This window comes from Eptatretus burgeri, chromosome 9 (assembly GCF_056783735.1).
Source record: "Eptatretus burgeri isolate ZD-2024b chromosome 9, Ebu_testis_v1, whole genome shotgun sequence".
NCBI lineage: Eukaryota > Metazoa > Chordata > Myxini > Myxiniformes > Myxinidae > Eptatretus > Eptatretus burgeri.
Genome location: NC_140969.1, coordinates 57940731 through 57962445, shown reverse-complemented (window position 1 = coordinate 57962445; position 21715 = coordinate 57940731). Strand labels below are relative to the sequence as shown.

General features: G+C 41.9%; 1 protein-coding gene across 31 annotated transcripts in view; it reads left to right on the top strand.

The window, feature by feature from the left end:
* The window catches only part of LOC147020161 (CUB and sushi domain-containing protein 3-like), a 1491173-nt gene that overhangs the window by 13712 nt on the left and 1455746 nt on the right, over positions 1–21715 (top strand). For 3 of the 31 annotated variants that reach the window (XM_085895238.1, XM_085895222.1, XM_085895211.1), the window contains exon 1: positions 21032–21163. The exons of 14 other annotated variants lie outside the window; for them this stretch is intronic. The gene's annotated coding sequence lies outside the window, so the exon portion shown is untranslated. Of the gene's footprint in view, positions 1–1212; positions 1326–19849; positions 19977–20389; positions 20429–21031; positions 21164–21715 lie in introns of those variants that run through there. 14 more of the 31 variants (XM_085895224.1, XM_085895215.1, XM_085895223.1 and 11 more) reach the window with 9 other exon arrangements.

Here is a 21715-nt window from a genome sequence, read left to right as displayed (position 1 = left end):
CCGACGTGGCCACCACTCCAGTCACAACATTTCTTAGTGAGGGATCTGGAGAAAACGGAGAGCATTCACTGAGTTTTGAACTGATTTTGGCTCGGTCAGAAGCATCTCTTTCCATCCTTGCGCCACTAGATTCCTTGTGTTGTTCACTAGTCGTGTACAAAAGATCAGTGAATTCCTGCATCGCACTGTTATATTCCGACATGACCGGCATTGACATTGTCCATAGAGACCGTTGTTCTTCACCCATCCCACTTCCGTGTGTTAGGCCACCAGTGCTCTTCAGGGATCTCATCAAGGTCTGTTCGATGACAAGATCAGGGCTGAGACCCGCCCAGAACTTATTACGCCATCCATTTTGGACGCCATCTTGGATTTAAGGCTTTCCCATCACTGATCAACTTTGAAAATGATTTCCATAGATTTATTGACCTCCGAAACATAGGAATTGACACAAAAATCGCAAATATAGGCCAACTAGTGCCCATTCAATGGCAATTTAAGCCCACGGCGGCCATTTTGGACTCCATCTTGAAAATAGGCCCTTTCCGGTAGGTGGATTTGAGTAGATTTTTAGTATGTTATTTTGGAGGTCAAACCCTACCCAAAACCGTTAAAAAAACCTTTTGTATCAATTTTTTGGGGGTAAGGCTATTTTTTGTTGTAGATTTACCTGACTAATGGAGGAAAAGTGAAAGACAAAGGCTCTACTAAATGCACGATCCTGGCAGGCCTAAATTGTGCTTTACAATAAATCTACTCTAAGCATGCAAATTACAATATAACGAGTCAATTAAATAACCCCTTTGCCCCTGGAATCAATTTTCATTGTACAACAAATATCTTTCACCCAAACATTCCCACATGATATGAAGTCATTTGCTTGACATTTAGCGTTAATTTTTGAAAATTGACCGGTGTGATTGGCACAATTGATCCAACTGAAAATGAATTTTGCTTCTTTCTCTTAATTAATAAATAATTTCCTTCTGTGAGTCTGTTATGGCAAATTTGTCATGGATAAAAACGAACAATGTGTAAATGAGCTCTTGCTCTGTAAACTTGCAATGGAGAGCCAATCATTGATGAAAGGTAGTGAAGTCAGTAGGCCTATTTAACCAATGATTCATGATGCTCTTATGAACCAATGGTTCATGATGCTCAGAACCCAGTTTAAAGCTCCATATACTTCCTTTATTTGTCAATTATCTACCAATGTACTAGTAATTCATTTCAAATTATGTTGCTATCTCCTGAGGTCTTTGGGCTGCATGTGATCTATGTACAAGCGACTCTGTGAACCTCAGATAAATGCAAGAAAAATGAAGGTAAACATGCTATCAGATGTGTGTCCAGGTAAGAGGTTATGCAATTGTGACTTCATGAGTCTTTATATTGCATCAGTTTACCTGCTGGATGAGGAGCACAGTGAAGGCAAAGCTGTTGCAATCTTGAATAACGTACAAACTTTAAAATTTCGTGTTTTTAATGTTTGTTTATTTATGTACATGTTTCATGCTGTTTTTGTTTATTATGTAAACGTAAGCCCACTGCCAGCAGGGATGCCAGGAAAAGTGGCATTTCTAATTAACCTGCTGTTCTTGCCATACTTGTGCAGCTGTGTAGAACAGATATGAAAAAATATTTTCCAAAATACATTTCAGACTCGACGCACAACCATGGAAAACATTTCCTCGAAAAGCAGTTGCTCTTAAAGTGGAATTGCAACCACTCCTTCCATATTCCTCCAATACGTGTGTGGCAGGACAAGCATACGCTCTGGCTCTTTAGGACAATTCAGAAAAGAGACATCTTATTTATTTATTTATTTATTTGTAAACAAACATAGTCCAGGCTCATGGAGGGGCAAGAACGGATCATGACGTAACAGAACAAAATGAATGGTATAGAGAGAGGAGGGAAGCACACCAACAGCAGGGTTGAGGGACAAAATATAGGGAGACTTGGACAAATAAGGGATGTGGAGAAGAATGAGAGTTGGGGGAGGATGCATGGGGTGGACAAGGTGGATACAGAAGCAACCTCATGAAGGAAAGATTGCAAATTTGGAAAGAGATGGGCTTTGAGGGAAAATATCATGGCTTTAGATTGGGGATAATCTGTGATGGTGGTGAACAGCTATCTTTAAGACCTGGAGGGAACAATGAGATTGAAGAGGATGTGGAAGTTGGTTCCACAGGCAGGAAAAAAGAGAGGAACGAAAGATTGGTGGTGAGCAGCGATTCTGGATTTTGGGAGTTTTATCAAAAGGGGATTGATGATGGACCATGTGCACCTTGAAAAAAAACCTGGTGGTGGATAACGCATGGAAAGAGCAAGAGGGTGCAAGACCAGAAATGAGGCGGTAGAAGACAGTGACCACTGATGTGCCTGTCATGTGAAAGTCATCGTACATTAATTCAGATTAATTGCAGATTCCAATGATCTTGAAAGCCAATTCGTTTTCATGGTGTCAAGCTAAGCAAGATGTGGGGGCCTAGAGAGGAGTGGAGTATTCCATCAAGCTGCAGATTAAGACCTAGGTAGATAACAGTTCAGGTGTGCCAAGGAAGAACTTTTCACCTTCCTTGGTGTTTTTTTTTATTTTTTTTAAACACTACTGTACCGAGCTGAACATAGTTTTTACACTTACACCGCCATGCATAGATGAAATTGATCTTCAGATTATTTGCAAGCAGTAAGATACCAATCCAGGATGGCAGCATCTTACACATGCCAGTCACCGTCATCTCTTTTGCTCGTGCAGTCCAAGCACCCCAGCCGCCCCGATGGAATGATCCACAATGGTTGATGACCGGGTGAGCAGGTCAGATGAGATGAAGTAGTAAAGTCACTCACAGTGATTTAGTAGGATGACCTACAAACACTATAATCGGAAATATTACACAATGAAACAAAATGACTGAAAGACAGGAAAAAAAGCATGAGGTAATGACTGTAATCAACTGCAAGTGTATTGCTGGGCATTGCTGAGCGACCTTTCCGTGGAATGATTACAGAGTGTTCAGGCTGAGTGTTCACCCAGACATGTCTCTGAGGGCCAATGCCCTCTGGTAGCAGCAAGATGCCAATCTTGGATGCCAGCATCTCGCACACGGAGGTGGCCCACAACACCATTGCTCGGTCATTCCATGTGTACCATCCGTGGTAGGTTTTGATGCCAAAGTCCCAGGCAATAACGTAATGATGCTTATTTTGCGCATCTCTATAGACGAAACATTTCCTAATCATGTTTTCTCAGCCACATAGCCAATCGATTATTTAATATATATTTTCTACTTCTAAATTCTTCAACTGGAGTTGCGATCTTTTTCTAGCATAACCAAAGGGGACCAACTTGATGAAAGGAAGGAGGGAAGGGTCCTTTGGCAGGAGATTATACTGAGAGTAATGGGAGGGTAGGGAATGGAGGTGGAGGTGTTTGGGAGGGGGGGGGTCCAATATATATATATATATATATATATATATATATATATATATATATATATATATATATATATATATATATATATATATATATATATATATTGGTCCCCAAGGGTAAAAATAAAAAGATGTTGAGTTGTGCCAGTAAAATGAAAGTTCAGAGCCCATTTCCTTCATAAGCAAAAAAGTATTTTGTATTTTCGCCAAGCAAGTGGGAAGATTAATATGGCATCATGGCTTTAGGTACTGAATGTTGCACAAATATGATTACATTCTGCATTTGTTTGCAAGTGTATTCACTTATTTCAGCTTCTTGTTTCTAACTTCAGGCAATGTTAATCCAACAGAACTAACAAATCTTAAAACTACTGCATGTCCACAGGTATAAGGATAACAGTTTTGTTCTCCAGGTTCAATGCCTCATCTCAAAGCTGATACCGAGATGTGAGGCACAACTGTGGTGATTATCTATCACATTCCGTTTTTGTCCAACAAGTATGAAAATAACACGTAATTAAATGCCATTTTATGAATGTATGGTTTATACAAATAACATTTGTCAAGAGAATAAGTAGAAAGTACAAATAAAGATGTGAAAATATGGTTTGCATGAGCCGTACACATCCAGATGAGAGTAACTCTTTTAGTGTTGGAGTGAAACACTAATAGTCTCACAGTTTCCATGGAACAGTATGTTCTGATGATCCATTGTCATGCTGTAGTGTCCAATTATAAAAATTAGGTCGAGTAAAGAATTGCCTTTTCACACCAAAGCTACAGCATGGTGAGCTGCACCATGAAACAAGCTGCCCCTCCTCCCCTCCTTTTCTTCTCCCCTCCTTCTCTCCTTCCCTCCTTCTCTCCTCCCCTCCAAATCCCCATCCACCACTACCTTGAATAATCCTAATGAATATAATCTTAAAGTGAGTGAACCAGCAAAATCTGAGACATTACACAACAGCCATGACATTACGCACCAACAGCCATGACCTCATAAATAGATGCATGGTGTATCATGTACCTTAGTCCATGACCATCATGGCACTAACAGATGAACATTTCGGAATCATAAAATAAGTTGTGAGATTTTTTTCTTTTTTTGCATACAGAATCGAGGCTCATGGAGCTGGAACGCAGAATGGATCAGGACATTACAGAACCATAATGATGGAGGGGGGGGGCAGTGGGGCAGGGGGAGGGGAAAAACAAACCAACAGCCGTGGAATGGGACAAAATCGAGTAAGACTTGGAGGAATAAGTAGTACAGGCATTTTAGCAGAAATATTTGGTCAACCTCACACAAATTGCAACAAAAGCAAACTCAACAGATTTTGCTTCCTGAATATGTCCTCGGTGACAGAAAAAAAGTCCTAAGGAATCTTTCGGGGGGAAAGTCCTGAAATCATGGAAATCCAATATGGCCGCCACCCGGCTTCGGCGAAAATGTGAAAATTGTAAAGATTGATATTTTAATATAGGTAAATATTTGTTTTTCTGCATTCTAATTGTTTCTAGTTATGGTCAGTATATTGATATACAAGAATAATTATAAAAAAGTGAAATGTATTGAGGGTAAAATAAAAAATTATAGCTTTTTTGTCCAAAAATGTCTTTTTTTTTCCATAAAAAATATTTTGACTTGAGAAAGTTTGTTCATATAAGAACCTAATTGTTGATGCAGCACTCAATGCCTTGCTGTTGACAAATGTGCTCAATGCGCCTCTACCATGCCTACCTGAAACATCAGACGGCAATGGGAATGAAGGTCCGGACTTAGCCGAAGCAGCTGCAAGGCCGCGACATGACCAGCATACAGATCTAAGCAATAATCCAGACTTCAACGAAGCTTGTACCCTCTATGAGAAGCTGATGGCTGGGACACTGTCTGTGGAAGAAGTATGCAAGACTGACGTCTTGAAACGAATCAAAGACCACCTTCAGAAGCATGCTGAGTCTGCAAAGATATATTCTAGAACTTCAGCGCTCTGGGTTCAGTATATGGACATGCAAGACATTCCACGCAAATACATCCGGGCAGAGCGCACTGGAATGAAGGTCCGGACTTAGCCGAAGCATCTGCAAGGCCGCGACATGACCAGCATACAGATCTAAGCAATAATCCAGACTTCAACGAAGCTTGTACCCTCTATGAGAAGCTGATGGCTGGGACACTGTCTGTGGAAGAAGTATGCAAGTCTGACGTCTTGAAACGAATCAAAGACCACCTTCAGAAGCATGCTGAGTCTGCAAAGATATATTCTAGAACTTCAGTGCTCTGGGTTCAGTATATGGACATGCAAGACATTCCACGCAAATACATCCGGGCAGAGCGCACTGGGAACTGGGCACTACATCTACAGGCCATCCAGGAAATGCTGCCTTACCTGGCAGCCTCGGGCCACAACCTGTATGCCAAATTTGCGAGGGTGTATCTGCAGCAGATGTCCAACCTCAAAACTCAACATCCCAATGTCCAACAACGTTTTGATGAGGGGTTCCATGTGGTTCGACGAAGTGATCGCCTGTGTGCAGGTCTTTCATCTGACCTGATTATCGAGCAAGTTCTGATGAGAAGTTTGAAGACCAGCGGGGAGCTCACACGAGGGCGAGGAATGACAGAACAACAACGGCTGGTATGGCTACTATCAATGCCTGCCTGTGCAGAAATAAACCGGGCAATGCAGGAGCTCACAGGTGTGAACTACAACACTGGAGAACAGAAGAAGGACATGACCAAGGCAAGACAATCTCGTGACTGGAAGGACACACTATCAGCTCTTCAGTATTTACAGGAACGGAATCCGTTCAGTGGTGATCCACATCTGAGGAACATTGCCACTGGAGTTCATGCACACTCCACCGTCAACGTCGACACAGCACATGCTGTTGGAGCCAAATATTGAAATCTATGGATGGGAAAACACCTGAGTACACATTTAAGAGGAAAGACCAAGTTGTCACCCTCGGCATGAAGTCATCTGTCAAGATTGATGGAGAGCAAGTCCAGGTTGACCCACAACTCCTCCTCCAGAGACTGATCACTGTTGCACAGACAGCAGAAGAACTGGAGTCGGCCTTCAAATATGAACTGTGCAGCTATCCACCAGCCCTCTTTGATTCCTTTCTTCAGCTCCGAGAAGCACACAAGCCAGTCTTTGCTGATGCCATCTGGGATCTTCTTGGATCCGATGTCCCAGCCGATATCCCCAATGATGGGCAACAGTGTTTTGGATGACGGGGCACTTGTTCAATGCATTCCATGGTCTCGTGGATCTACATACAGAGACATATGCCACCAGTACACTGATTATGTAACGAAGAAGTACGGAGATGCCATAGTTGTGTTTGATGGTTATGAGAGTACCAACACGAAGGACATGACACACCAGAGATGGTCTAAAGGGAATGCTGGCACTACTGTGACATTTACAGCTGACATGTGTCTCACAATGAAGGAACAGTTTCTTGCCAATGGGCAGAATAAACAGCGATTCATTTTTATGTTGAGTGAAGAGCTTCAGAAGAAGAACTGTGAGAAACACCATGCCTCAGGGGATGCTGATCTCCTGATTGTACTGAACGCCATGCAGTCTGCTACTGTCACCAACAATGTGTTAGTTGGTGATGACACAGACCTCCTCGTCCTCCTATGCTACCATGCAAGCTTAGAATCCCATGACCTTCTTTTGTCCCGAGCCAAAGAAGAAAACGAAGAAGCCTCGCATCTGGAACATCAAGGCTACAAAGAAAATGATTGGTACAGACATATGCAAGCACATACTGTTTCCACATGAAGTTCTTGGGTGCGACACAACATCTCGTCTTCATGGGATTGGAAAGGGAGCTTCCCTCAAAGTTCAAAGCAAACGACACATTCCGTGAGCAGGCCAATGTTTTTGATACATATCCAGCTTCCGTATGTGATGTGGCAGATGTAGGAGAAAAAACATTGGTGATAATCTACAACTGACACCCTGGACACCCTCTGATATCAGCGGAACTGGGACAAGGTGGCTTTGAGCTCCTCTCACGTGCAACCACAGACGTGACCACCAACATCAGAAGCAGCAAAGTATCACAGTCTGCGCGTGTATCTGCAAGTCCAAGAATGGAAGGGATGTGCAGATGAACTTCTTCCGACAGACTGGGGTTGGCAGAAGTGTGACGAGGGTTTTGTGCCACTTCAGACATCAATAGCTCCAGCTCCTGAAAAGATGTTACGTGTCATTAGGTGCAACTGCCAGGCTGAATGTAGCACCATGAGATGCACATGCAAGAAGCACAACATTGAGTGCACTCCAGCTTGTGGAAACTGCAGGGGCTCTAGCTGCACAAACACTCCATGTGACAATGATGAGGATGATGACAACATTGTCGAGTTCTAACTTTAATACGCTTGATTTTTCTCAACATGTATAGTAAGTTTATAATGGATGTAGTTTCTGAGTTTAATGCGAATTTTCATTTTCATTTCGAAACCTTCGTCAGGCAGATGTGATTGCCCTGAGTGCAATTGTGAATTTTGTCATGTTTCAATGATTTACATAATTATATTTTATTGCCATAGACTTTATTTCATCTTGTGTCTTCAACGTTTCTTTTTTTTTTGTCCAGGAGCCAAAATCAGTATCAGGTAAATATATATTTTTTCGGGACAAAAAAATTGACATTTTTGGACAAAAAAGCTATAATTTTTTTATTTTACCCTCAATACGCTTCACTTTTTTATAATTATTATTGTATGTCAATATACTGACCATAACGCGAAACAATAAGAATGCAGAAAAACATGTATTTACATGTTAAAATATCAATCTTTACAATTTTCTCATTTTCCCCGAAGCCGGGTGGCGGCCATATTGGATTTCCATGATTTCAGGACTTTCCCCCCCCGGAGGAACCCGTAGGACTTTTTTTTCTGTCACTGAGGACATATCCAGGAATCAAAATCTGTTGAGTTTGCTTTTGTTGCAATTTGTGTGAGGTCATCCGACATTTTGCCTGGACTACAAATTATGTACCGCAGCTTGATCTCTCCAACATATCTCCGAAACTCTCCCATGTGGTGAAGTTTCATGAAGATCGGTTTAGAATTGTGACGTGTAGACGATAGATAGACAGACAGACAGACAGACAGACAGACAGACAATAACAAAATCGACTGACCAATATACTTGAAAAATCTTTGATTTTGCAAGTAACAAACAGAGAGAAAGGGGTGAAAACATAACCTCCTTCACCTTCTGTGGTGGATGTAATTAGGGGAAAAGGACTTGTTTTGGCAATCTGTTCCCTGTGGTGGAGCGGATACGTGAAAAGATGCTCACTTCTGGCGGAAGGTATGAACATTGGTGAATAACCATTTTGAAGTCTGCTGATTAAAAAATAATAATAATAATAATAATAATAATAACAGGGAGCAAGTTTGCAGAAGAATGGTTCTTGCTCAAATCTACCAAATTTTAAAATATTCGAAAATATTCCATAACTGCTGAATTAAGATGAAACATATGTTCATTTGTGTCCAAATACAGTACTCGTATTGTCAAAATGTATTCACTTATTCCATTTGCATGACATCTACCAATATAAATCACAATGTGTATTTATTTGTCCCCCATTCATGAGGATGATTTAAGACGGGTTTTTAAGGCCAATCTTTTACGGTCTGTTTTTTTACTCTTTACTCTTTACTTTTTACAGCCAATCTTTTTTACTCTGTGTTCACTACGGTCTATTTTTTCAGGACAAAAAAAAAACTTGAAATGCATTTTTCATGAAAGAGTAATTATCTCTTCTATTGGAATTGTAGATGGTGACTTGCAACCAGGCCTTGTGCAATGTGCAGTGTACAGAAGCATTTCCTTAAATACCAATAAATACAAGGCACAGGGAGGTGAAATTTGCTGCAAGTGATGATGTGTTACGTGCGCAGAGTAAAACATGTTCATTTACTTCTGTAGGATGTTTCATAAATATTGAAGAAAAATGCACACCTGATGCTAGGCCGAGGCTTCAGACTTTGGCATGGTCATGCAGCTGTACTGTCAAAATGAAGCGTCCTGGGAGATGAAGAAAAGATGATCACATTTGTACGTCGTGTTTTCAAAATATCGTTTTTCCTTGCCATGGATTGAAACCATATCTTCCAGTCTCCTTAAATATTTTGAATAAAATAATTCCAACTCATCATTTTGGCAGGCTTTCACACTCGTCAACACATATCAACTCGTAATATTCAAAATGGCTGCCAAATTCAAAACAACCACCAAAATACAGTATAAATGTAATAGTACTTGAAATGCGACATATATATTTGGATTAATTATAGACTATGTACATGTTACACATACATTAACTTTACTTTTCACAGTGGTTGTCATGGTGTACTCAAGATGGCTACCAATTCAAAATGGTCACCAATATTTGTTGTAAGGTGTTAGATTTGAGCATGAAGACAATAAATGTAACGTGTACCTTTCTCATACATGTATTTGTGGGCAAATTGCTCATCAACTTTACCAGTTATTCACACGTGGAACTTAGATAATACTTGTACATATATAGCTTGTTCATGATTCCGCCAATTTTAAAATGGCCGCAATAATGTCAAAGCGCTGTCATTCCACCCTTTCGAAAATATTGCATAACTGCCGAATTAACATGAAACATATGTTCATTTGCGTCCAAGTACAAGAAGGTACTCAAACGGCGGAGAAGCTTCTTGTGAGCCAACAGCCATCCATATCGAGTGCCCAACTGTGTCTGCAGACGTCCTCCTGCAGTTGGGTTACTTCTTATTAGGTCACTGGAGGAGGTTGGTGGCAGGATTTGCACTCCGGCCACCGTAAAACCCTTCATTCCGCAAAACAAAAACGCAAAGGTATCTGAAAACCAACTCCGTGGGAGTACCTCGTGTGCAGCTTCCCTTCGCAGGGCAGCTCACCGGATGATGGGATTATGGCAAAGCCTTCGGGACCCCCAATCTTTGATGATAGGAGGGAAACCACAGGGTAACATTCCCTGGTCAGATTGTGGGAGAGTGTGTCGGAGTGGTGCTGAGGTGTCATTCACCAGACGGCGGTCTCCTTGGGCTAACCTGAGGTGGTCCCTTCGGTGGGTGCCTGGAATGTCTTATCCCTAAGAGAGGATGATCACCTGTCTCTGTTATCATCTGAGCTCAAGCGTTTGGACATCGGTATTGCAGCACTCTCTGAGGTTCGGAGACCGGATTGCGGCCAGATCATGGTGGGTGGTTACACCTACTATTGGTCTGGTCCCTCTTATGGTTACCATGCCCAAGGAGTTGCTGTAGCTGTGTCTAATAAGCTGACTCAAATGATAATTGAGGTAACACCGGTCAACAAGCGTATTATGAGACTAAGGATTCGGCACTCCTTAGGTGTCATTTACCTGGTCTCTGTTTTTGCTCCGACTGAGGCGAGTGATCTCACTGTGAAGGATGCATTCTACTCCACGCTCGAGTTTGTGGTTGATCAGTGCCTCAGACGAGATACACTTCTCGTCTTGGGGGATTTCAATGCATTGACTGGAACAGATAAGGATGGTTATGAGACATTTGTTGTTCCAAGGGTCTGGAACTGTGAACTGACATTGCACTAAGTTCCTTGACTTTGCAAGAAGTCATGGACTTAGGGTGGCTGGTTCATGGTTTCAGCGCCCACATGCTCATCGCTGGACTTGGTATTCCAACGCTGGCAGTGTGGCAAAGGAGATTGACCATGTCCTCGTTGATGGTCATTGGAGGATGATCAAGAACTGCAGGATCTACCGGAGTGCTCAGTTCCTCAATACTGACCACCGGCTTGTTGTAGCAGCTCTGAAGTTGCACCTTAAATCCAGGAGAATTGTACCATTCCAGCTTCGGTAGGATGTTGGCAAGCTGAAGGATGAGAGGGTAGCTGAGGAGTTTGCGAACAAGCTGATTGGAGATTTGCGGGGTCTGGGTGCTTTGGGAAGTCCTGAAGAGTTGTGGAGTGCCTTCAAGACCACCGTCCTTGATGTTGCTTGTGGATGTCTTGGAACTCACCGTAGGGCAAAGAAGAATTTTGTCTCAAGGGACACTGGATGCCATTGACCAGAGTCGCAGGGCCAGGCTGAATAGCAGAGCTGAGCTGTTCAGGGAGCAGAGTCGTCAAACTGTACGTGCACTAAGGGTGGAAAATGAGGCCTATGTGCGAGGAATCTGTGAGGGGGTCGAGCATCACCTGTGGTCAAGTGATTCTCATCCTGCTTACAGGGGAATTCGCGCATTGCGTTCATCCAAGCCCATCCATCCAAGCTACATCCAAGCCCATCCCTCGGTGTACTGCAGTTAGAGCAGAGGGTGGTAGGCTCTTGACAGAGGAGTCCGAAGTGAAGGACCGGTTACTTTGAGCGGTTGTACCAGGCTGATCCACCAGCTGTCGAGTTGGACGTCAGGGATGTTACATTCCCTGTTGCTGACCCTCCAATCAAATGTGGTCGCTTGTGGAAACACAGGCTGCGGTGAACCGGTTGAAATGGGCTGAAGCTCCAGGGATCTGTGGCATCCATGCTGAACTTCTCAAGGCTGGTGGAAATGCTGCACTTGTGTCATTGCATGCAGTTCTGTGCTCTGCCTGGAACACAGGCATCATCCCAACTGACTGGAAGAGGGGCCTTGTTGTCCCTATCTGGAAAGGAAAGGGTGATCGCCAGGATTGCAACAACTACCGAGGGGTGACGCTGCTCTCAGTGCCGGGCAAGGTCTTTGCTCGGATAATTCTTGATAGGGTTTGCCACCATCTGCTTGAGCACCAGCGTCTAGAGCAATCAGGCTTCACACCAAAGAGGTCAACGATTGACTGTATCCTTGCTCTTTGGGTCCTCACCGAACACAGACGAGAGTTTTGCCATGGGCTGCTTGCAGCCTATGTTGATCTCTGTAAAGCGTTTGATACAGTGAATCGGGATGCTCTCTGGAGGATTCTTGGTCTTCGTGGGGTGCCACCAAAATTGATAGATCTGATGTCTGAACTCTACTCTGGTACTGAGAGTGCTGTGAGATGTGGTGGTGTCATCTCTGACTTATTTCCAGTTGTTACTTGAGTTCATCAGGACTGTGTACTGGCCCCCACACTTTTCAGCACTTGGATGGACTGGATTCTAGGGAGGATGTCAGAGAGATCAAGCTTCAGTGCGTCGTTTGGGAATGTCAAGATCTCTGACCTTGATTTCGCAGATGATGCAGTCATCTTTGCGGAGACTTTAGAAATCCTTTTGGGGGCCCTCGAGGTGCTGAATGAAGAGTCTGAGCCACTGGGATTATGGGTTTCCTGGCTCAAAACTAAGATCCAGGCTTTCAATGACATCTTGGATGCTGCTATCTTGTCTGTACCTGTTTGTGGTGAGGATGTTGACGTCACGGAGAGATTCATGTCTCTGCTGGCTATGAGCTAGAGGTCAAATAGACATCTGGGTCGGGCCTGGGGAGTCATGGATTCACTGGATAATGGGGTGTGGCGCTGCTGGTACTTGTGCGGGAGGATGACAGTCAGAGTCTTCAGGTCCTTGGTGCTTTCAGTCTTGCTCTATGGATTCGAGACTTGGACTCTGACCAAGGATCTGAGATTTTGACTCAATTCCTTTGGTACCAGGTCTCTTTGGAGAATCCTTGGCTATCGCTGGTCAGACTTTGTGTCCAACGAGCGGTTGCTGAGAGAGACTCAATGAGATTTGTTATCTGCATAGTTCGTGAGCATCAGCTGCAGCTTTATGGAGATGTGACTCGTTTCCTGACTCTGATCCTGCTCACCAGATTCTCTCAGCGAGGGAGTCTCATGAGTGGAGGAGGCCAATGGGCCGACCACGTGCCTCTTGGTTGCAGCAGGTTGATCGGCATCTCAAGGAGATTGGGATGGGCCAGGCATCTTCCTGGGGGATGGCCAGACGGAGGCCCCTGGAGTACCGGCGGAAAGTGGACGCTGCGACGCGCTGCTCTGGCGCATGCTCCCATACCTGACCTGACCTGTCAATCATCTGTTTGACACTTCTACAAGAACAAATAAAAATGCTAATCGCACGAGTATATATATATATATATATATCTTATCAGGAAATGTGTCATCGTATTATTTGTTGCACACTATATTGAGATTACATATGTAAACATTTAGTAATCATTGATATGAACATCATTATGTAATCATATTCATTCAATGATGCCCCGAGACCTGCTCACACTGACCAGCACAAAGACACAGTTGAGTGCATTTCAGGCTTGCTTTAAAGCACTTACACCTTCCCAAACAACTTTTTTTTTTACAAGTTCATGACATTCTTTTGATGGTTCTGGGAGAACAGTCCATAGTGGAGACCATTGATCCCCATCATTGTCCTTTACCCAACCCCGGTCTGCAGGAGAAGGAACTCTTAGCCTCGTGATGAGAGCCTGGCCCCAAATGTGGCCTGCCTGGTATGCTGCACATCTGACATGTTGAACGAATGCAGCACTAGTCGGAGGAATGTTCTCTGGTTGGCAGTTACCATGTGAAAACAGATGTTTGTGTGCTTCATTAACTTTACTGAGAGGTGATGTCTGACTACAAGATGACAACAAATCTCTCTAATTCTTGCATGTCTCGATCAGATATTGGGCTCAATTATATTTGAACAAATGTAATCAAAGAGGCTGGATTATTGGCACACTGGTTGTCCTCTCGGGATCCATTGAATTTGGCGTTTGGAACATTTCCTTTCAAATAATGTGAGCTGCTTGCATAACAACAGTGACATCAGTCTCAGAGTCTCTTTGATTAACAAGGAGCAATGTATCATCAATATCCTTCTTGAACTTGACTACCACTTCATATCTTCTCTTGTTAGCCTCAAGGCTCGGAACATGTGCAAGAAGATTCTCTTCAAGTCGAGTTGGGTTGGCTTTGTTGATGTGTCACTGCCAAGCTGTTCAAGATGATCTCTATAGAGGTTTACTAAATCTGACAATTTGAAGATATGATTGAAGATTACGACCAGATAGATCACTGGTTCTCAACCTGGGGGTCGCAAGATTGTTTTCGGGGGTCGTGGGAAGGTTGTCAAAACAAATATATAACTAGAACGGGCACTCGTAGAGCGCATACCTTCGCCGCAGCCACGAGTTTGAACATGGCATGAGAGTGAAATGAGGAACTAAAATTCCACTAAATCTGCTTGGGAATTTTGCAAATTTAAAGTCCATGATCCGGATTTTGTGAAAGGATTTTGTTATTAGAACTATTACGATGATGACAATTTTAGGTGATTCGTTGTCCCGAGTGCCGAACTCTGCAGCATGTCGTGTCGGATTCGGTCGAATGTCACTGACCACGCAGACATGACCTGGATCATGTAGATCATGTTTTCAAATCCGAGCGAGGACAAAAACGTCATTTTAATTGGCGTCTAATTAAACAAGAAAGTAAAACTGCTTTTACTAAACCATGAGCGAAGCTATGTGCATATCAAAGGATACCAAGTCTCCTTAATGAAAATTTGTTGTATTTTACTTGGTAACTAAGTTTGGTAGGGCCCTTATGGCCCTTGTTGCATCAACAGACACACATTTTAGAGACAGATATATATTCTAATTATTACCTTTGTATTAAGTTGTCCACAACGCATCTCAATACAAATATGCATTTCGTGACCCCCCATGACCTTTGACCCACAACCGCTACCTAGGGTGACAATAGTACTATACCTTGTGTCATTTCAGAAGATGGGGAATTGAACACTGAACAATTTGGAGTTAATTTGATGTAAATCGGAAACATATTAACCGTTTTCATCATGAAAAAAACGATGTTGACCTTTTTGTGACCTTGACCTTTGATCCGATCGCTCGCAAAATCTAATGGATTTGTCCTTTCATGATGCCAAACAAATCCAAAACAATTAAAGCCTCTCTGCATTTTGTTTTTTTTTGCGTTAAGTTGTCCACAACGCTTTCCGATATAAATGTGAATTTGTGTGACCCCCTTGACCTTTGACCCCCAACCGCTGCCTTGGGTGACAAAAGTACTATACCATGTGTCATATTAGAGGATGGGGAATTTAATTTTGAACATTTTGGAGTTAATTTGCTGTAAATCAAAACAAAATTGACAATTTAATCGCGAAAAAACGATTTTGACCTTTTTGTGACCTTAACCTTAACCTTTGATCCGATCGCTCCCAAAATCTAATCGATTTGTCCTCTCGTGATGCCAAACACGTCCACAAAATTTCATGACAATCTGCGAAGTGGTTTTTGTGTATTGTTGTCCACAACGCTTCCCAATCAAAAACTCCATTTTGGTGACCCCCTTGACCTCTGACTTCCACAGACTAACTAAGGTTGCAAACACTATACCATACGCTATATCAGTGGATCGGGATTTGAATACTGAACATTTTGGACTTAATTTGATGTAAATCGGAACAAAATTTACACTTTAATCGCAAAAAAACGATTTTGACCTTTTTGTGACCTTGACCTTGACCTTTGATCCGATCACTCCCAAAATCTAATCGATTTGTCCTCTCATGATGTCAAACAAGTCCAGAAAATTTAATGACAATCTGCTAAGTGTTTTTTGCGTAATGTTGTCCACGACGCTGCCCAATGAAAAATGCTTTGTGGTGACCCCCTTGACATTTGACCCCCAACCGCTACCTAGGGTAATTATGCCACACTTTCATGTGGCATAGCCTAGAATGTAGAATTGAGTAATGAACATTTTGGTGTTGGTTTTATCTCGTTCGGATAAAAATTGACCGTGTTATGACGAAAAAACGATTCTGACCTTTTCGTGACCGTGACCTTGACCTTTAATCCGATTGCTCCCAAAAGCTTCGCCTGGCGTCCTTGAGTAACTGCACATCATCTCTGAAAATTTCATGCAAATCGGTCCAGCAGTTTTTGCGCAATGTTGTCCACACACATATTTACCAATAAATAAATACACAGGGGTCAATACAATACCTTCGTCAAACGAAGTTTGCGAAGGTAATAAAGAAATTCATAAATATTTTTTGAAAATGATTTTTCAATTAAATCTCCCATGCCAATGTTATAATGTAGTCATTATGAAACAGATTTGAGCAGCAAGTGAAGTGTGTGAAGTGTGTGTGTGTGTGTGTGTGTGTGTGTGTGTGTGTGTGTGTGTGTGTGTGTGTGTGTGTGTGTGTGTGTGTGTGTGTGTGTGTGTGTGTGTGTGTGTGAGAGAGAGAGAGAGACAGTGTGCCACAGAGTGCCACAGGCGGGTTCTGAAAGTCAATGTTAGCACTAGCTAAGTTCTGCAAGGTGGCTGAATATGGATCGGTGGCTTGTCAAAAAAATGTCTGCCAGCTCAAGATGCGGACCAAGACGACACATGTGAAGGTGGGCCAATTGTTACAAGTTCAACTGAAAAACGTAAGGTGCCGGCGGCATATTTGGCCTCCAACAAGCGTCGGAAATATCACACTGACTTTCTGCAGTACGGATTCACATGCCGAGCCAAAAATGAAGTGGAATATCCACAGTGTGTTCTGTGTTCAGAAGTGCTTGCTCACGAAACCATGAAACCAGTGGAATTGAAGAGACATTTACAAACCAAACACCTTTCTTACATTGACAAACCATTAGATTTTTTTTTGTTGTAAGGAGGGAGAACTACAGAGCCAAAAGACGACTATGTGAGCACTCTACAATCCCTGTCAAAGCCCTGTTGGCTTCATATGAAGTGGCATACCTGGTTGCTCAATCCAAAAAGCCCCATACTATTGCAACGAGCCTGATCCACCCAGCAGCGATTGCAATGACCAGAGCTATGCATGGTGAAAAAATAGCTAGCACACTTGAGACTATTCCACTGTCTAATGACACTGCCGAGGTGCATTGGTGAAATGGCCAATGACATTAAAGAGCAGCTCATTGACCGAGTGAAGAAAAGTGGAAGATTTTTCCCTCCAAATTGACGAAACAACGGATGTTTCCAGTGATGCACAGTTACTTGTGCAAGATACAGCTCCGAGGGGAAAATGTACGAGGATATGTTGTTTTGCTCGACACTTGAAGGAACTTTCACTGGTCGTGACATTTTTAACAAACTGGACAGTAAAATGCGTTTTGTTTTTTGGATATTTTTGGTCAGTAATGCAAGGTTTGTGTACGTCTGGTAGCTGTCACGTGTGATAGTAACCTCTGTCTTCAGCAGAGGGTTGCTCAATCTTCCAGTCTGTGCCCCGTGCATAAATAGGCTACACGTCGCTCTTTACGATTACAGAAGCCTTTTTTATGAATGTGGCTGGCTGTTTTTACTGTGTTGTACATCAGTGTAAATATATAATTAATTTGTGATGCCAGTTTAGTTTTGTTTTAACAGCTGGCAGTACCTAGGCATTGACCAATGTGCTCCAAGCACTGGATTTTTTTATGCGCTCCGTGACGTCACTGCAGTGTGTTTCAAGTGTGAGTCGGGAGGGGTTCGCGAACCCCAACTTAATTTTTTTTGGGGGGTTGCGGCTCCAAAAGGTTGAGAACCACTGAGATAGATGATGGTATCAATGTAAGATATCAATTCTGCAAGGGCTACTGATTCTGGCTTCAGATCTTGACTGTCACTTGTAGATTTATACATTCGTGCATGAGATTTATACCTTGTATATCGAGCAGTAAAGCCTGTAGGCCGGGGGCCAGTGGGACCTACCTTGCACCCTCCCCTGCGACAAATTTTCACTGATACCACAGTGTTCATATATATCCCAAGTATCAGAAAAAAGATGTTTCCAGAGAAATAACTCATTTGCACTATGCTTTGTCAAGCTGTTTCCATGGCAACCAATCAAAAATAGACTAATCTCACAAAGATCGGCAAAATGTCAATATCTGTCAAATATAAACATGAAATCACAAAATTGGTATCAAATTAAAGCTTATACATTTACGTATTAAAATATATTTTGTTTATGCTAATTAGCGCATTTGCATATTAATTAAATTTGATTTGAAGACAATTTACATTTTCTTTCCTTGTAATTACCACACATGTCAGGTTTTTTTGTCAAAAAAACATTACTTAAGTGTTGCCAAATACAAGCCAGATTGGCAAAAAATATATTAAAATTTTTGAATTTTTTAAAGTAGGTTAATTAGCATAAAATACAAAGCACAATGAATCGTTCGAAAATCATGCGAGATCAGATTAATCAATAGAATTAATTAACTGGGCTGATATAATACATAACTGCGACTTATGATGTCTGTTGGTGTTGAAGGGAAACATAACTATTTTCTGTTTGAGTAAAAGTAGTGGAAATAATTTTAAATGCATTGATATGCTAATTAGGATCCACCATTGTGGAAATTCTCATTTTCGTAAATATCTCAACTTCTGTTACATGGAAATTTGTAAATGAGGAATCTACACCTATGTTTGGAGGGTCAAGGAATGACGTGAACATATTTCCTTTGTTGTCACATGTAGAATAATGTTTGGATAGCTTAATTGCATGCAAAAATGGAGACGGCTTAATAAAGCATAGTGCAAATGAGTTATTTTTCTGGGAACATCTTTTTTTCTGATACTTGGGATATATATGAACACTGTGGTATGAGTGAAAAATTGTTGCATGGGGAGGGGGTGCAAGGTAGGTCCCACTGGCCCCCAGCCAACTGTTGTTGGCTGAGTGGTTAAGGTGACTTGGAACCTTCAGGTCCTGAGTTTGAGCCATGTTTTCTGTTGAATTAACACCAGGTGGGGTTAACTGAGCCTGTCATCCTTCCGAGGTCAGCAAAATGAGTACCAGTGTACTGGGGTAATAACTGTTTGGGGTAACCTGTGTCAGAGTGGCGACCTCTCCAGACTGTACTCCTTGCCTATGAAATTGCCTCAGCAGCCCACGTGTCTTACAGCATGAAAGGAATGGTATTATTATTATTAACCTCCGCCATCGAAGATGGATGGAGGCTACTATTTTCACCCCTTTCTGTTTGTTTGTTTGTTTGTTTGTGAACAGTGTTATGGAAAAACTCCTCTACGGATTTCGACGAAACTTGGTGGGGTGTGGGGGGGGGGGGGTTAGGTCTGGTCCAAGGATCATGCCACTTGATTTTGGACTTGGTCCAAAATCCAATATGGCTGCTATGGTGGCCAATTTGAAAAAATATTTGAATTTTTTTTTTTGCATTTCTACATGTTTTAAGTGATTTCAAACCCCCCCCCCCCAAAAAAAAATTGTGAGAAAAAATTTTTTTTGCGACTTTTTTTCAACAAAATTTCGATTTCTTTTTTTTTGCATTTCTACATGTTTGAAGTGATTTCCAACCCCCCCCCCCCCAAAAAAAAAATTTGCTAATTTTTTTTCAACAAAATTTCGATTTTTAGCTCGCTTGTTCGAAGAACAGAGAGCTATGGCGATGCCCCCGGCGTGAGCGTCAGCGTGAAAATGTAAAATTTTTTGATGCAAGTTATTTTTAACCTCCGCCATCGAAGATCGGAGGTTACTGTTTTCACCCCTTTCTGTTTGTTCCTTACGAAATCGACTTCGTAAGTATATTGATGACTTCCGTCCTCTGTTTGTGTGTTTGTGTGTTTCTTTGTTTATGTGTTTGTTTGTAGGCACGATAACTCGAACGGAAGAAGGTACCAATGTCAAATTACACCACGTGATTCAGGAGGGTGATGGCTAGCGCTGATTAGATTTTGGTCAAAATCGGTCAAAAGTCAAAGTTACAGTGAGGTCAAACATAATTCCGTAAATTCATGTGGAGAAATGGAGTATTTTTGTTTCACTCGACGTTACGAGTTCGTTTAAACTTCGATTTTAATTTTGTCTTCGGTTTTTGCGATCGCTTAGGATGCTTAAAGCTCGGTTGTCGAAATTTTTGAAAAATCGGATGTTTTGGAGACGTTTTAAGATTGTATAAAAAATATTTCACTCGCGCGTCACGGGTCGTCACGTGATGCAGTGCGCTCGAGCAGACTCGTCGTTGAGTCACGTATGCTTTTCCGTGTGCGCGCTGATGGTGTTTTCGATAAAGATGGTGTTTAAAATCATTTTTTTATCCCAATTAAGGTTATCGTCGCATGTCTGACTCGCTGAGCCTTCGGATGATGTAAAGATTGTTGGTGGATGGCTGAATATTACGGTTTTGTGACTTTGATAAAATAATATTAAATAATTGCTTTGATAAATGGAGATTTTTGCTTCGCTCGACGTTACGAGTTCGTTTTAACTTCGATTTTAATTTTGTCTTCGGTTTTTGCGATCGTTTAGGACGCTTAAAACTCCGTTGTCGAAATTCTGGTAAAAATCGGATGTTTTGGAGACGTTATAAGATTGTATAAAAAATATTTCACTCGCGCGTCACGTGGTGCAGTGCACTTGAGCAGAGGCGGCGTTGATCACGTAAAGGTTTTCCGTGTGCGTGCTGACGGTGTTTTCGATAAAGATGGTGTTTAAAAGTCATTTTTTATCCCAACAAAGGTTATCGTCACATGCCTGACTCGCTAAGCCGTCGGATTATGTAAAGATTGTTGGTGGATGGCTGAATATTACGGTTTTGTGACTTTGATAAAATAATTGCGTGGAGAAATGGAGATTTTTGCTTCGGTCGACGTTACGATTTTTGATGGTTTGGTACAGAATCATCGTAGAAACTTCTGATTTGCGTCGCTACCTTCTCGACAGACAGCTTTTATTAGACAAGGTCAGAGGTCAAGTTGACGAATTCGTAAGTACCAGTCGATGACTGTTTGTTTGTTTGTGAACAGTATTACGGAAAAACTCCTTGATGGATTTCGACGAAACTTGGTGGGGGGGTTAGGTATGGTCCAAGGATCATGCCATTAGATTTTGGACTTGGTCCCCCCAAAAAAAAATTGTTAGAGAAATTTTTTTTTGAATTTCTACATGTTTTAAGTGATTTCCAACCCCCCTCCCCCCAAAAAAAGAAATTGTTAGAGAAAAAAAAAATTTGCAACTTTTTTTTTTCAACAAAATTTAGATTTTTTTTTTTTTTTTTTTTTTTTTTTTTGCATTTCTTCATGTTTTAAGTGATTTCCACCCCCCCCTCAAAAAAAATGTTGGAGAAAAGAACTATAACTGTCAGCACTGTTGACATCATATTTAATGAATAAGATATAAGGTTCACTTGAGTGACCCAGCAGTATTGGCGGCGGAGGTTTTGCACTCTCCCGAGTGCTCCCCCTCTAGTTTCCTTTCTTATGTTTTTATCTACCACACTTTTTTATATGCCATATATATATATATATATAGCCTGGAG